The sequence below is a fragment of the Chinchilla lanigera genome, unplaced genomic scaffold (assembly GCF_000276665.1).
Source record: "Chinchilla lanigera isolate Chin_1 unplaced genomic scaffold, ChiLan1.0 scaffold00113, whole genome shotgun sequence".
Taxonomy (NCBI): Eukaryota; Metazoa; Chordata; class Mammalia; order Rodentia; family Chinchillidae; genus Chinchilla; species Chinchilla lanigera.
Window position 1 is genome coordinate 25,842 of NW_004955514.1, and position 18,469 is coordinate 44,310.

The 18,469-nt window shown below is 40.3% G+C and overlaps 1 protein-coding gene and 1 long non-coding RNA gene across 2 annotated transcripts in view; both read right to left on the minus strand.

Annotated features, from left to right (window-relative positions):
* Znf721 (zinc finger protein 721) overlaps window positions 1–18,469 on the minus strand; it is a 70,990-nt gene that overhangs the window by 15,101 nt on the left and 37,420 nt on the right. The window lies entirely within an intron of this gene.
* Window positions 4,474–13,112, minus strand: LOC106147062. The gene is made up of 3 exons (XR_001231773.1): window positions 13,027–13,112; window positions 6,232–6,317; window positions 4,474–4,510 (listed from the first exon to the last, which is right to left on the minus strand). It is a non-coding gene; the product is annotated as an uncharacterized LOC106147062 (long non-coding RNA).

Below are 18,469 nucleotides of genomic sequence, written 5' to 3' on the forward strand. Positions count from 1 at the left end.
CCTCGGCAGCACAAATGCCTGCCTGGCAAGTGCAAGGTCCTGAATTCGATTTCCAGTACAAAAAAAGAAGTAAAACTCTTCAAATAGGCAAGGATTTTCTGAACAGAACCCCAGTTTTACAAGAAATAGTACCCAAGAATCAACAAATGGGATCGTATCAAATTTAAATACTTTTGCACAGCAAAAAAAAAAAGAACAGCCAGAGGAGTGTCCTGTCACCAGTCCCAAAAGGGGAGGTTCACCTGAGATTCAGGCAGCCCAGAAAAGAGCATGTCTGATACGCTTTTATTCAGCTGCTCAGCAGCATAGCGGCATAGACCAGCTGTGCCTAGCTGCTCCCAGGCACCGCACACACTCTTGCAGCCATCCTCAATTACTACCTGACAATTCTTGTAACAGTCCAGATTTACAGAAGCATACAAAATAGTGGCTACCTGCCAATATCAGACCTTATATGGGTGAGTGGATATATAGTTTATTTTACATTGACAAGGAGAAGCGCACCTGCACCAGAGTCCTGCTGACTCAAGACTTACTGTCCCCCAGGACCTCCCTTCCCTTTCACAGCCTGAACTATCGTACCCCATCTTGGGCTTCATTCTTCCCTACATTGAGTAAAAAGACAATCTACACTGCAGAATCTACAATGAAGAAATAAAAATTTGTCAGCTATACCTCAGAAGACTGATACACAAAGAACTAAAAATAATTAGACCGCCTCCCAGTAAGAGACCCAATGAAAAAGTGGGCAAGTGAAATGAATAGAGACTCCCTAGAAGTACAAATGGCCAATAAATCATGAAGAAATGCTCAACATCACTGGCCATTAAAGAAACGCAAACTAAGATGTAAGATTCCCTCTTACTCCAGAAAGAATGACCATCATCAGGAACTCAAATAATGACAAATGCTGTGGGGGTGGGGCTTTACACTGCTGGTGGGAATATAAACTAGTACAACCACTTTGGAAATTAGTATGGTGGTTCCTCAAAAAGATTTCTGATGTTATTTTGCTTTTAAATATACATTTTTGTTTTTATTTAATATCTAATTTTTCTTTTTGCTTTTTATTTTACTTATTACATTATTCCTACTTTCTCTGTATTCTCTTCTTTTTTTCTCTTTTTGACTTTAAATTGCACACTCCCCCCCATTCTTTAATTTTTTTGAAACTTTTTAGTTTGTCTTGTACTGTTTTTGGTGCTTTGGAGACTGTGGTAGTTTTTCAGAACTTTGTTTCTTTGTTATGTTCTGCTTTTCTCTTAGTTACTTTTCTTATTACTGGGACAAAATACCTAACACCTACAAGTTACAGGAGAAAACGTTCATTTTAGCTCTCAGTTTGTAGAGGTTTCAGTCCATAGTCCGCTCCAAGACAGGGCAACATGGCAGAGGGGCATCAGAGAGGAGAAAGTTTATGGCATGCAGCCAGGAGGCAGCAGCAAGCAGCTCCCTTCCCCTTTTATGTCCTCTAGGCTACAAGCCTTTTTGGGGTGACACCCATTCCAAGGGTATGGGTTCCCTCTTCAGTACATCCATTCAGCCATACCCATAACTATGCTAATCCAATTAGGAGACCAATCCAGATGTCACACACCCAGTATCACACACCTTGATTCAGCCACCTCTAAGCACATGAGGCTGGCGGGGTGGGGCTCTAAATACAAGCCATTAAAGCCTTTATTTCTTCTTTGTCTTCCCCTTTCTACACAGTGTCAAGCCCAACACTGCTAGCATGTTGGGTGGATGATCTGCTATTGCTCAGCTACATTCCTAGCCCAACTGAGAGAAATGGCACCTTGATCCACCTAAGACCTAGCCCCACTTTAACCTTATCAAATCCTTCAACTTAAATAAAGGAAATAAAACCTCCCAGCTAGCTCCAAGCAGGAACAATCAAGTGAAACCAAAAGACTAGATCTTAAACATTGACATCCATAGAAACAGTAAAAATAACACAAAGGTTGTGGAAAAACCACAATTACAACAGACCTACCTCAACACAGGTTGCTCCATACACTAGCAGACTGCATGTCACTGACAGATCCAGTGAAGTAACCGTGGAGGGTACAGGTCATATTTTCTGTCTACATCATCTCACATCTGCTGAAACTACCAGCAGGACTCCACTCATGCAACATCCATAAAGAAAGCAGGTGTCAAAACCCATGAACCACAGGGCAATTACACTATAAAATCCAACTCTTATGGCAACTCAACATTATGCATCTGAACGATATCGCAGGGCACAGTCTCAACCACAAACTCCTAACTGTGAAGGCTCACAGTAAAAAGGGGAGCAATAGCCATCCCAACAGAAGCACAAATCTGAACACAGAAATACAAAAAAAAAGAAAACATGAGACCTACAAAAGTTTGTAACTCTCTGATACCAAACTGGATAAAATACCACAGAATGCAAAAGAATGATTAAAATGACAATGAATTCAAAGAGAATACAGATAAACTGCTAAATGAATTAGGAAGACAACGCAGGCTATAAAAGAGAAATTCAATGATGAGATACAGTCTGAAAAAGAACCAAACAAAAATCTTAGAAATGAAAAACTCACTAAGTCAAATAGAAGACATAGTTGAAAAACTTAGGAGACTACATAAAGTGGAAGAAATATCAGGGTTTCAAGGTCAGGTGGAAAAATAATCACATTCAGACCGTAATACAGAAAAAAAAGAATAAGCATAATATTCAAGATCTATAAGCCAGGTGTGGTGGTGCATGGGTGCATGCCTGTAATCCCAGCACTTTGGAGGCTGGGGCACAAGGATCCTTCTAAGTTTCAGGCCAGCCTGGGCTACAAAGCAAGACCCTGTCTCAAAAAATAAAAACAAGCAAAAATCTATAGGACACCATTAAAAGACCAAATATACATAGAATTAGAATATATAAGGGAGACAAACTAAAAGCACCGAAAACCTATTCATTGACATAATAACAGAATATTTCCTAAACACTGGCAAAATATGAATCTCCAGATACAGGAAGTACTTAGAACTTCAAATAGACATGATCAGAAAAGAACCTCTCCATGACAGGTTACATTAAACTGCCAGAAGTATAGAACACAGAGGAGAAATTGTAAGAGAGAAGCATCAAGTCAATTACAAAAGCAAACTCATCAGAATAGAAGCTGTAAAGGCCAAGAAGGCAGGCAATGCTATATTTCATGTTACAAAAGAAAATAAATGTCAACCTAGTTTATTACCTCCAAAGTCATCCTTTAGAATCAAAGGAGAAATAAAGACATTCCAAGATAAGCATAAGCATAAACTGCTGGAATCACTGCATTAAATTAGCATTGTACAAGTTACTAAAAGAAATCCTACACATAGAACAAGAAGTAAGATAAACACAAAACAGTAGCATCAGAAAGAATAAACCTCACTGGAAGAATACCTAAGTAAATGAAAACTAGGAAAAAAAAAATGTGATTAATTCAGTAAACCACCAAAACTCTTAACATAAACAGAGAAGAAAAATAAACATAGATCATTTAACACACTGTGAACAAAAATAATACCTAGTACAGTTTTCAGTAATGACTCTGGGTGTAAATGATGTTAGTTCTCTATTAAAAGACAGACTTACTGGACGACCCAGCAATTCAATATCTAAAACAAAAATTCACCTCACCAGTAAAGACATATACAGACTAAAAGTGAAAGATTGGAAACTAATATTCTAAGCAAATAGAATCTGAAAGCAAACAGGAACAGCTTTATTGACAAAATCAGGAGAGACAAAGATGGTCACTACATTGTGATAAAGTGAAGTACATCAAGAAGATATATATAGTTTAAAACACTCAAATAGTACTGGACATAAAGAGAGGAAAGGGAGGGCAGGGGATATAGCTTGGCAGCTTAAGTGCTTGCCTGGCAAGCCTGAGGTCATGAATTCGATTCGCAGTACCAAAAAAAAAAAAGAGGAAATGGAGACACAAGCTCCAGCACAATAATAGTGGGTAATTTTAATACTCAACTCACACTGACAAATCATCCAGATATAAAAATGTAAAAGTAAAGATTTTTGTAAAAACCAGCTGGCTTCTGACCCATAGATAAGCAGCATGAGAGTGCCCGGAAAGGAGGTGCTGGGAATGTCCAGACATTATATCCTGTCCTTGGGAGAAAGAACATCTTGTGTTGACACAGAGCGCCTTCCCCTCCTCTGTCCATGAGCGGAAGACCTCCGCATTTCTGCACACACACACACACACACACACACACACACACACACCCCCGTCATAGGGAACCATTAAGTGTAAAGAACAATATGAACTAACCAATGCTATCTGCTTCTATAGTGACGCTTCCAACTCCCCTCCTTTGTGGTTTTTCGGGTTAAAAAGCCAGAGCTAACCTGGCTCGGGGCTCTCTGTTCCTGCGAGTTCAGTGAGCCCCATGCATGCCTGGTAAATAAAAATCCCCTTGCTTTTTGCATGAGAGAGCGTCTCTTGGAGTCTTCCTTCACGCGGCGAGTGTCACGACCCTTACACAGACAAAAAAAAAGTCACAAAGAAACATCAAGGTTAAACCACTGATCAAATGGGCTCAACAGGTACCAAAAAAGTATTCCATCCAACAGCTTCAAACCACATTCTTCCAAAGTACATGGAACAGTTTCTAAAACAGATCTTCTATTAGAACACAAATCAATTCTTAACAACTTTTTAGAAAAACAACTTCTTTTATGAAATGAACCTAGAAATCAACAGCAAGGGTGATTAGAGAAACTACACAAACAAATGGAGACAGAACAATACACTTTTTGGGTTTTGTTCATGTTACGTGTTGGGTTTTGTTTTTTAACTAAAGCCTGGTCCATGCTCGCATGTGCTCTTATCACTGACTTATGTTCCCATACAACATTACACTAGTGAACCAGCAAGGACTCACTGAAGAAAGCAAAGGGGAAACTTAAAACTTCCCAGAACTAAATGAAAATAGAAAAAGCAAAAGCTATTAATGTCTACATGAAAAAGTACTCTCAAATAAATAAGGATGCATCTCAAGCTCTTAGAAAAACAAGGACAAATTATAGCCAAAAATCAAAAATGGAAAAAAAAAATAAGGATCAGAGCAAAAATAAAATACACAAGAATACAAATATTCTATGCAACACAACTGGGCCTTTGCGAAGGAGTCCAACCATTGCCTTGCTGATCAGAGACACCTCTAAACTTCCCCGTCCCAGAACAGCTGCACCTGGGGACTCTTAACACTATCAACCCTGCTATGGATAGGAGCCACCACTCCCCTCACTGAACTCCCTCCTCCCCATGACCTTACAAAAGACCCCATATCCAGTACAAGAGCAGTTGGTCTGGTCTCTAGTTGCAGAGCAGTACCTCTCAATATTGACTGAGAGACAGACCCTCTCTGTCTTATTGAGCTCAGACCTCTTTTTCTTCTTTTTGTTTTCCTAACACTTTGAAAAGACATAGTTAACAAACCCTTGGATAAACGAAACCAAGTGAGAAGATCCAAATAAATAAATAAAATAAATAATGATGTAAGGGATAATACAGATACTACTGGAATTCATAGAATCATTAGAGGATATTTTGGAAAACTATACTGTATACCAATACATTGGAAATCTAGAAAAAAACAAATTTATAGATACATACACCCTACCAAAATTGAATGAAAAGATTAAAAAAACCTAAATTATTCTATAAAAGACAATGAAAGTGTATCAGTAATAGAAAGTTTCCAAAAAGAAAAGCCCTAAATGAGATGGTTTCACTAATTACTTTCACTGGACTCAAAAAAGAACTGAATAAAACCAATGTTCCTCAAACTACTACATAAAGTAAAAAAAAAAAAAAGGAGTCCTTCAAAACTCTTTCTAACCCTGCATTGCTCTCATACCAAAATCTGTTAAGAGAAAAGAGAAAACTATACACCAATATCCTTGATGAACATAGTGGCAAAATCTTAAAAAAAAAATTATCTGCAAGTCAAATCTAAGAACACATTAAAAAGATCATATACCCAGGGCTGGGGATTTAGCTCAGCGGCAAAGCGCCTGCCTGGCAAGCGCAAGGTCGTGGGTTCGGTTGCCGGTACCGGAGAAAAACCAAAAAAAAAAAAAAAAAAGAAAAAGAAAAAAACATCATATACCATAATGTCTTAAGTTATTTTCTTGTTGCTGAGACAAAATACCTGCCACCTAAAGTTAAGGGAGGAAAGATTTATTTAGCTCACATTTTGTAGAGTTTTCAGCCCATAGTTGCCTGGCTCTGAGACAGCGACACATGCACAGGGTCACCAAAAAGAACAGTTCATGGCACCTACAAGACAGTAAAAGCAACAAGGGGAGAGACAACTCTTTCTATCCCTATACTGTGTGTAGGCCACCTGCCCTAGGGCAAGTGTAGCACTCACACCCTTAATCCTAGCCAGAACTATGTCAAAACTATCAGTGGATTGATTTACTAATAATCACATACCCTTAATCCCAGCATCACACACTCTAGATTCATCTACTTCTGATAAAGTCCTATGACCACATGAGGCTTGGGGTGACATCTAGACACAAACCACAACACATAAGCAATTTGGTTTCATTCTAGGAATACAAAAATAGTTCAACATATGTAAATCAACAGATGCAATACAGCATATAAATATCATCAAAGACCCTGACACTGTAATGTACTCCAGTAACCCCAGCTATTCAGGAAGTTAATTCAAGGGAAATGTAAATGCAAGACCAGCCTGTGCAAATTAGCAAGACTCTATCTCAAAATAAACAAAGAGGCTGGGTATGGTGGCGAACCATGCCTGTTATCCCAGCACTTGGGAGGCTGGGGCAGGAGGATCATTGCGAAATCAAGGCTAGCTTAAACTACTAAGCAAGACACTGACTCAAAAAAAAAAAAAAGGCAACCAGTGACATTCATCATAGAATTAAAGACCTCAAATAGCCAAAGCAATTCTGAACAACAAGAACAAAAAAGCAAGAATGGAGGTGTCACAATACCTTATTTCAAAATATACTACACAGCCACAGTAACAAAAACAGCATGTTACTGGCATAAAAACAGACATATAAATCAATGGAATACAAAGGGTAATCAAAATATAACATGAATGGTTAAATTTTTTAAAATTATTACACTACAGCTGGTGGCACACGCCTGTAATCTCTGCACTCAGGAGACTGAGGCAGGAGGATCGTTGCAAGTTTGACACCAGCCTGGGCTACAAAGTGAGCTCAAGGCCAGCCTGCACTGCATAGTAAGACCCTTTCTCAAAAAAAGGCAAAAAAAAAAAAAAGAAAAGAAAAGAAAAGAAAAAGCCTCTTCTTTTTTTTTAAAAAAAAGCAAACCTCTTTAACAAACAATCCTGGGAAAGCTGGATATCCACATGTAGATCAAAATTATGGCTCACCATATGGCTTACCTTACACAAACGTCAACTCCAAATGGATCAAAGACCCTAATGTAAGACTCAAAATTTTGAAACTACCAGAAGTAAAGATAGGAGAAACTCTTCAAGAAAATAAACAAATTATACATTTGTAGAAAATTTGTGTACACATTTCTGGGAAATTACGTGTACAGAAGAATATGAGGCACTACATATTTCTGTGGAAAACCCGGGTAACCCAAAAGAAAATGAGGCTATCCAAGAGACCAATTTCAACATACATTTCACCAATAGACATTCAAATGACAAACAAATATATAAATATATAAAATCAATACTAATTACAATTAAAGTTAAAACCAGCAAATATTGTTACACACACACCAGAAAGGTTAAAAACAATCTAACATAAAAAAAAAACCACCAGACTAAGAATCACACAGATGTCAAGTGATTGTCAAACTGCTACCCACAGAGTCTAAGTTGGTAGAGTCACTTCAGAAAATGTTTCAGTAGGACATATTCACTTAAATGCCATGAGCCATCAATTCTGCTCCTATGCAGAAAGAATGCACCAAAACAATCTAAAAGAATAGTCTGACAGTAGTAGTAGTAGCTGAAACAGAAAAACTGTAGTTGCCACCAGGAAGAATGGAGGGGATACTGACATGATAAAAAGCATGAATTATTCTGGGCCATCACTGACATTTCCTTTCTTCACGTAGGCAGTACTTAGTTATACATTGTTCCCTTTGTGATAATTCACTCACCTATAAAATTTTGATGCTTATCCTGATGTTGTTTTTCTCAATAAAATAAAATTAATAAAAAAAAATGGTAGAAAAGATGAGAAAATTGAGATGTGGTATGTGTGCACCAATATCCCACAATGGATGAATCATGAAGCACTGCAAATATGTACTAATAAATTTCTTTTAAAAAGTAGAAAAGAGAAGATAAAAGGGCACTGGGAAACACTTCAGGATAATCAACTATGTTAATTATGTTCAATGTGGTGCTGCTTTCAAGGATGTATACACAAGATAAAAAACATACTTGAAATACAATATATGCCTCAATAAATATATATCTCAATAAAGCTCTTAAAAAATGTAGGAACCACCTAAAACTGTGGTTAAAAAGGAAATACACACTCTTAAAACAGGTAAAATAAGGAGACTAAGAATTCGTTAACTAATCATCAGTTTCAATAGTTTAGAAAAGGAAAATGCAATAAAAAGGAAAGTAGCAGAAAAAACTTCGAGGTGAAAGAGGAACATTTAAAGTTCTTAAAATGAACATAGCACAGAATATAAACAACCCCATCACCACCCTGTACTGGGGATTGAATCTAGGGCCTCACATTAAGCTACATTCCTGACTTTTTTTATTGTAAGCCTTGCTAGTTGCCCAGGCTGGGCTCAAACGCACAGTCCTCCTGCCTCAGCCTCCTCAGCAGCTGAGATTATAGATGTGTCCCACCACATCTTGACAAAGGATAGTTCTTTTAACAGACTAAGAAAACGAAAAATCTCTGGTAATTCTGATAAGGAAAATTCATACATCAACTATATACTTTAAAATCGTAACATACATATGTATATATTCAATCACATCTCACCAAAAAGGATAACTTCAGAGAAATACACCATTGGGTGATACCATAATTGTGCAAACATCAGTCTACATGCACAAACCTAAATGGCACAGTCCACTCTACCACTGTATAGCCACCATTGTATATGAAGTCCATCGATGACCAAAATGTCATTATACAGTGATGCTAGCTGTATGCTATAAAATGATAGTAATTTTCACAATGAGATGAATAAATAGATAGGCAAGAATAAACAATATCAAGACATGAAACAACTGAACTCTCATGATGTTATAAATTGTTATCTACCTGGGGAAACTGGTTGTTGTCATGACATGATACATACACTTACAGAACCTCTGCACCTGTATACCATAGTAACACATGAGAATATAGCAGCAATGATCCAAAGTACTGAAATCCAGGGATTAGGAGTAACAGGAGGCACACTCAAGAAAAAGCAAATAATGTGTAAGGCACTTTCTATGTGCCACCACATTCTAGCTCTTTTATCCAGCTCAACCAATAGTACAAAATGCCAAATAACTTCTATATAGATGCCATATATGTGGGGTATTGTACATTTATACATTTTACAAAAGAATTATGTAAACTTGAGGATCATTACGAGGTCGAGACCAGCCTGGGCTACAGTGACCTCACCACTGGCCTGAACTGCACAGCGAGACCCTGTCTCAAAAAGACAAAAAAAAAAAAAAACCAAAAAAAAAACCAGAAGCCAAAAAAAAACATTCAAAAAACAAAGAATTTACAGAGAATAAAAGATCAGACTATACACACCATCTGTGTAGATAAAACTCATCATTAGAAAGATAACCATCTGTCCCTCCCAAAATTAATCTACATTGTCCTATCAAAATTTCAACATGTTTTAAGGAAATGGAGCAAGACAAAAAATTCTAAAATACATGATAGGCTAAATATATACAAAGTTAGCCAAGAAACATCTGAATTAGAAGGCTGGGGATATAGTTCATTTGGCACAGCGTCTGCCTGGCAAATCCAAGGTCCAAGTTTGATTCCTGATATCAAAAAAAAAAAAAATTTGAATTACAAGAGCAACAGGAGTAGCTATCATTGCCTGCCATAAATAGGTGCATATAATATTTCAGCAATAAAGATCGAGAGATCACAATACAAACACCATTTGTAGATGAACCCATACTAACCCTAACCCTAACCCATTCGACATAAGAAGTATTTGCATTGTTAAAAGCAACAAAAAGGCCACTATATATCCAATCATATCAACAATGGCACTAAATGTGAATGAATTAAACACAATCAAAAAACAGATGTTGGGTGTGAGGGGCATAGTTCAGTGGTAGAATGTGTTCACAAAGTGTAAGGCCCTGGGTTCAAACCCCAGTACCCACCCCAGCCCCCAAAAAGCAGCTATTAAAAAGGGATAATGTTGGAAATGTAGTGTAATAGGAGGACCTGACCTTCCCTCCACCTATGGTCACATGGAATAAACATCTACTTATGTGTCAAGTCCCTCTGAGAGTGTCATAGAAGAAGCAGGAGGCAAAGGAAAAAAACAAAACAAAACAAAACAAAACAAAACAAAAAAAACACCAGACAACTGAAATAAAAAAACAACCACATTACATGAGTAGGGAAAGCTAAGCCATGTGTAGGCATGAATCCTGCCTGAGACAATATACCATATAACCGAGAAAGAATCTCCAGTACTCAGAATCACCCTGAAGACAGGAGTGGGACATATACACTTAACTCTATAAAGCTCCCTGTGGTCTGGATCTCAGCTCACCTAATGCAGAGGGAACATGACCACAAGCCATACAGAAGTCTCAAGACCACAGCAAGTGGTTGTTTTCTATGTTCATGCAAGTACTTCCACATGCTTCACACTCTGGGTCAGGGCAGAGAAGGGGTTCAAACTCAACAGATCAGTTTCTCTGCAGAAGGGATTATTGGCTGCTGACAGCTGTGTTTCTATCTAGCCCTCATCAGGAGGTTCAGGGTGTCAACAAACTACAAATTTTCCCTTGAGTGGGAGATCAGCACTTTCCAATTCCGCTCCTCCAGCTCGATCCGAGGACAACTTCCCGCCTATCAGTTCCTCCTGGAAAGAGGCTCTCCATGCACTGAGTGCTGCAACTTTAACCTCTTCCATTTGAGGGATTGTATCCTAAACTTCCACACTCTGGAAGCACAGTGAACTGGACATGTGCAAACCTCCCTACATCACATGTAAATGGCTTGCAATGAGTGTGCAAACTCTTTCATGAGCTGCAACCCCCAGCAGTAGTGGAGAAAGGGAGGTTAAAAAGCAGAGATTCCCATTTATTTCTGGAACAGGATAACAACATACTCTTCCAGTGGCTCCTCAACAATCTAGATTCTAATTAATTTGTTTGATGGATACAATGCAGCAAATAGCAGACGTCCCTCAGCCTGAGCACAACTGTTACAATGACCATTATTAAAAAACTGAAAAAACACCAGGTATTCCAAAGGACATGGGTACGGAAAAAAGAACCTAGCATACTGTTGATGTGAATTTAAAGTTACTACAGTAACTACAGTACTACAGTACTACAGTAGTACTACAGTACTACAGTTACTACAGTAACTACAGTAAAGTTACTACAGTAGCCTTTTTTGGCCATCGTGTAAAGACTGTTCGAAGAAATAAAACTAGAACTACCATAGGATCCAGCAATCCTAAATAAGATGCATCCAAAGGAATTGAAATCTGAATGTTTAAGAGATGGCTGCACTCTCAGTTCACTGTAGCACTATTTACAGCAGTGAAGACATGGAAACTGCTGAAAAGCCTTTTACGGGAGGGTAGTCCAGATTCCTTCCGGCCTCAGGGCATCCAGCAGTTCTCCAAAGAGGCTCCACCCACATCTCAGGCTGTTTAGCAGCACAGGATTGGGACTGATAGAACTAGACGCTCCAAGAGACCAGGGACCTGTCAAGCGCAAGGTCGTGAGTTCGGTTCCCGGTACCGGAGAAAAACAAACAAACAAACAAAAAAACAAAAAAAAAGAGACCAGGGACACAGCACTCGTGGGCAATTCTGAAATCCAGATCCAGAGAAAGGTGGAAGGGTAGGCTGTGGACATGTTACCCGTAAAGTCGCCAAGGGGGAAGCTTAAGCCAAAGACATTCTTTTGGACAAAAGGAGAAACGTAGCCACAATTTTTTTTACAAGGGGTAAAGCGATCCCCTTCTACTTTCCGCTCGCACGAACTGCTCACAAACAGAAAACAAATGTTTTTAAAAGCTCCACCCACTACTTGGAGAAAAAAATAACAAAATACTGTGTTTTGAAACATAGCAGGGGGAACGAGTAATTGCAGGAGGAACAACTAATGCTGTGGAAAGGAGAACTTGGCCTTTAAGAATTTGGTCAGGGAGCTGGAATTTCTCGAGTTTCTGATAAGACCTAGGAAGAGCTCCGGGAACAGAGTTCTCGGCTTCAGACCCTGCTTCCCATACATTTAGAAAGCTCCGGGGAAAACGCGCAACCTTTGGGGACGAAGGAGGAACTGGGAACCCTAAAGACCACGGCCCTTGTAACGCAGAAACCCCACCCCAGACTCGGAATTCCCCCGACGATTTTCGTGGTCCGCACCACGCAACCTGGGGAGTGGAGGGGGACAAAGGGGCACCCGGCGGGGGCAGAGTCACCGCGCAGGGCGGGCTCAGGGGCCTGGGTGTCGCCCGCAGCCGAGGACACCGAGGCCCAGCTGTCCAGAGAGGTCACCGCGCAAAGAGAGGGGGACAGGGCCGCAGATGTCGCCCGCAGCCGAGGACACCGAGGCCCAGCTGTCCAGAGAGGTCACCGCGCAAAGAGAGGGGGACAGGGCCGCAGATGTCGCCCGCAGCCGAGCACACCAAGGCCGAGTGATCCAGAGCAGACCCGGACCTGCAGACTACGGAGCGCACCTCGGGGAGGCCCGGTCCTGCAGAGCCGGTTCCCGTGGTTCCAAGCAGCCGCCCTCCCAGTCCCTGGACTCCGGCCGCACGCTCACCATGTCCGGGGTCGCCGGCGTCCTCCCAGGGGCTCGCCCACCCCTGCAAGTAACAGGACTGTACAGGCTGCTGCGGGGACCTGGACGCGCAGGACCCCGCGTACAGCAGAAGCAGCCGGTACACGGATCCCAAGATTGGCGGGCTGCACACAAAGGCCCGCGAGACTGTGAAAGGCCGCCCCATCCGCTCTGGCTGTTTGCCTGATTGGGCCGGCCTCGCGTAGCTGCCTCTGACTGGACAGCCTCCAGGCCCCACCCCTCACGCCCTGAGCACCAGCGGGTTACGCCAACCCGGGGCCAGCTGAAGCCGGGATGCAGGTTTGGGGCTGCTGCTTTTTTTTTTTTTTCTGGTGCTGAACCTTGAACCCAGGGCTTTTGGCTGCCCCAGTTTTAAGGCAGACCCTCCTGCAAGTGCGGGAACTTAGTTCACCAAGGGGATCTTTGCATTTAACGTTATATATATCAATTTATGGACTATGTATGTGTGCATTGTTGACTATATTATTATATTATTGACTACTGACTATATTAAGAATATAATGACAATTACGTTAAAATTCAATTAACTTCTCTGGTCTGTGATCTGTTGAGACAGCCTGAACTTTGAAATGACAGGCAATCCCGTAAGTCAGTGATGTCCAATAAAAAGAAAATGTGAGGGGCTGGGGATTTAGCTCAGCGGCACAGCGCCTGCCTGGCAAGGGCAAGGTCGTGAGTTTGATTCCCGGTCCCGGAAAAAAAAAAAAAAAGTGAAACACAAGTGTAATTTTAAATTCACATTTAAAATATTAAAAGGTGAAATTTTTGTAATAACAGTGCAATACACCCAAAATATTATATGTGGTCAATATAAAATTATTAATAAAGTATAGATAGAAAGTCCATTAAAATGTGCACACACTTCAGCAGTTTTCTATACTGAGAAATGTCTAAAAGATAATGGCCACCACTTAGAGCACCTCTTGTAACTGTAGAGGCCAAAGGTAACTTGTATTAATCTCATGATGTCTCAATAAATTTAGTATTTAAATATTTATACAAGTTTTCCTTTTCCTGAATTTGTATACTTTTTTTTTTGCAAACTCTTAACTATTTCAAGCCTCTAGCACATCTCACACATTCCATCTTGGAAAGCCATGTCTCCCCTGATCTCTGTGAAGTGAAGCACCTGAGCCCTTTCCTTTTATGCCAGAGGAGAGGATTACCCATTTCCTACCAATATATCTATCTCCTCAGGTCTACAGATGGGCAGAGATAGTGCCTTGAGAGATAGCAAGAAAAAGACCACTACCTCCCATCTGCTGCTGGATATAAGACCATCCCCCTTCCAGAGATCAAACAGCTAACAAAGGAAGGTGAGACCAGGAGGGGGAAACCTTTCTTTTCAGATCTGTCCAAAACCTCAACATCCAGAGTTTACAAACTTCCTATTTTGTAATTTGGCCTTGAACCAAACTATCATACTGTGGATGTCTTATTTCCTTGTCTCTACATATATTTCTGTATATATGTACAGCACCATCTAACAAGACACCCAAATTCAAATTAAGGGAAAAGGAAATATGTTACCTATATGCCACCTAGTATTTGACAGATAATCTGCATGTCCTTGAATCCTGACAACCTGGGCATACTAGTTCTCTATTACTGGATAGTAAGGTATCCCAAAATTTATTGTCTCCTGAATGGGCTGATCAACCATTTAAGCTGGGCTTAGCTGGACTGCTGGTGTGTTTGGCTAACTGATGGCTGACAAGGTGGCTCAGTTTCAGAGGGTGAGCTGGCTGTAAACAGGGGCACCTTGTTTCACCTCCCCTTGTCTTTTTTTTTTTTTTTTTTTTTTTTGTTTGTTTTGTTTTGTTTTTCTCCGGTACTGGGAACCGAACTCACAACCTTGTGCTTGCCAGGCAGGCGCTTTGCCGCTGAGCTAAATCCCCAGCCCTCACCTCCCCTTGATGTTTCACACTTTGGTAGGATAAAGTGGGCTTGTACTCATGGACACAACAGAGTTCTCAAACCACAAGTATACATATTTGAGATCTTTCCAGCTTAGGTACCAAACTAATACATTTCATAGAATTTTACATGGGCTATAGCAAATAAGACCAGCCCAGAACCATGGTCTAGGGAAGAGATTCTGCATCTCTGTGGGAACAGCAATAAGACATATTGCCAAGGTCATGGATACAGGAAAGGGAGAAGAAATGCTGACACGCTTTCATTCAGTAGCATTCTGCTTTTCCTTATAGATGAAGCTTACACAACTGTTCCAAGTCAAAGAACTTGTGTAAAGCCTTACAACTTAAGCAGCTGCGCTAGGACTCAGGATCAACTCTGCCTGACTCCAAACCCCAAACACTCATAACTCAAATTCCTAAAAGCAATTTTTTTTGCTCTTAGGTCTTAGACAGTGACTTTTATTCAAGAAGCAGGATTTGTGTTCATCTAGTACTCTTCACCATTGGGAATGATCTCCTGTAAAATAATTCTTCTGAAACACACTGGAATAATCTGAGGAAATGGCTGATAACTGAATTTAAGAAACTGAGGACCAAAAATATATTTTTCATTTCCACGTAATAGGAGAAATTTGAAAATATGTGTAATGGACTCCACAAGCAGGTAAATTCTTTTCATCCTTTTTGGCATTTGCCCACTATTTATCATTTCCAACACAAACAAACAAACACACAAGAAAACAAATTACTGTGCCTGAAACATCTTCCTCTGAAAGTAAGTGACATAAATAGATGTGGAGTATCTGCTGAAAACATTTTCTCCTGCTGAAATTTTCTCAGATGGGTACATCTTGAGGTTGTCCTTAGATGATTTTAGCCAATCAAAGTTGTTTTCTAAGACCCAAAACTGAGACACTACAATGGGGCAAATCTCCACAGCACATATGGACATTATGCATGGATAATGAGTCACAAAGCCTAAACCAATGTTTCCGATCCCTGGATCCACATTAAAATCTCCTGGAAGGGCTTTTAAGGTCTTCCAATCCTAAGTTTCAACTAATCTATAAAATCAGAAGCTTTGTCCTGGGACCAAGGGAACAGAATTATTTAAACATCTCCAGGTTAATGCGGAGTGAGGCCAAACCCAGACAACACTGCTTTAAATGAGCATCTTTTTCTTGACTACTTCCAAGTGGTTTCTTAAATGAATGTAAAAAACAAAACAAAACAAAACAAAAACTGCTGCTGAGCGATGGCGTTCTAGTCTTACCACTATTCTTTGCTGGAAGAAACCTCTACTACTCATTTTGTTCCTGACTGAACCCAATTCCATGACAGTCCTACCATTTCTGCAGGGTTCTATGGTAGGTGTCCTAATCTTAGTGAGTGTCATTGTAGGGGAACACTTTCCTAGAAAAAATTGCATCATAAAAATCAAAACCAGTAGATTCAATATGTCTGAATAGAGGAGGATCCATGTTGGAGTAACTCAGAGAAAATCATCTAAAAACACAGGTAATTGGAAGAAAGGGTAGGACATACATCCAGATGCCAAAATCAATCTGAAATAAGAGACTTGTAAAGCAAACAAAACATAGGCATATGAATTTATAAAATGGCAAAGCAGCCCTGCATAGGGCTGAACATTGGAAAGCTGCCTGCATACAGAGTAGGAACCGCCACTCTTGGATGTCCCCAAATAACTGATAGACTGCAATACCGTGGCAAACTCAAGCAACACAGGATAAATTTGGGATATAAGGCCCCTTGCTTCTTTTGCCTTTTCTCCAAACAGAGAACATTGCTACCTGATGTCAAATTTTGCCAGCATACACAGAAGAGAGCAACCAGGAATCTGTTCTTCACATCACACCCCATGGGCTGCCAGGTTTTTGTCTTTTTTTTTCTTGTGCGCAATAGTGGCTAACTGAAACTTCTATTGACAAGAAGGTTAGGGATTGTGGTGGCGGGGTGAAGGTAGTAAGTGGAACAGTACCACCCCTCCTGCCCTGCTCCCAGTGGCCCCTGACTTAAGCATCCTTAAACTGCAGTATGACAAGTAGGAAGTCAGCCCTCCCCCAACCCTACTCCCAACAGCACAAAACAGGAAAGAGCAGAGGCAGTGCACTGGCTGACAGCACTTCCCGCACCTCTCTCCCAGCAACGAGAGGAGAGAGGCAGAGAGGAGTGGAACAGAGAAAGCTGTACAAGGACCAGGAGGGGCTGACTGTATACCGGACTGGGAGGAGCCTCAGTCTGTATCTGTTGAAGGGCATCAAAGCAACTGAAAGAGTGACACAGAAACAAATAGAGTAAGGAGACATGGGTGGTCTGCCAAGGGACACTCAGAAAGCTGCTGGCTGAGACTGGCCCCCATCCCTGCATCCGGAGGCCAAGGTCAGCTCTGTACCCAGCACTAAGCCCACTGTGGACTGAGAGGTTACTCAGCAGATTCGGTAACTGACTTGGACACTGCCACAAAACTGAAGGGATCAGAGGAATTCAGTGGGTATTTTGGCCTTTTAGGTTTTTACTTTTATTGTTTTGTTTTGTTATATTCATCTTTTTTCTCTTTCCTCAACTATCTTTCCTGATTTTTTGATATATTCATGTGAGTGAACATTGTCTGTAGTCTTTCTGGTTTGCTTTAATATTCATTTGTTTTCTCCTTCATTCTTTCTCTCCTGTCCTCTTCTCCAGTTTCCCAAAGTTTGGGTGACCATTTTTTGCCCTTCAGCCTTGCTTCTACTACATTTCTCTTCAACTCTCTATTTTCCCCCATCACTCTTAAATTTTCTCCCACCCACTCACAGGGTAAAATCACTCTACTAAGGGGAAACTCCCAGCATCAAAGTACCTAATTTATGCTGGACTTTGTTAAATAACTGTAGATCTTGCTCCTAAAGTTAAAGTTACCAAATCAGTAGTTACCACATTTTGTCAGTTGCTAGGATGTTCTTGATGCTGCTGTTTTTTATTGCTAATTGTACTGTTTTATCCAGGGCATCATACCTTTTGTAATCAGTTATTCTCCCTTGTACAACAACACTCTGTCTGGAACCATAATCACCGCCATAGTCAAGTACCAAATGACTGAGTGAAGATCTACATTGAGAGCAACTTTTCTTTTCTTTCTTTTTTTTTTTTTTGAGAGCAACTTTTCATCCCCAATAAATTGAAAAGGTAGGATCTTCAGAAAGAAAGAAAGGATCTTCAGAAAGAAAGAAAGAGCCAGCTACACCTACAAGGCATCTCCAAGGAATAGATTCCTAGGGAAGCCTCAATTCTACTCATAAATCTATCTCCCATAAGCAATTTATAAGCATCAACACAGAAAATGAATTAAAATAAAAAAATAGAAAATGACAAGACACAGAAGCAAAATGCAACCTCAGACCTCAGATTCACCCAGAACAAGTCCAGGGAACAAGTTAGAGGAAACCAGAAGCCATCCATCTGAATTTTCTGAAATGATAGCACTG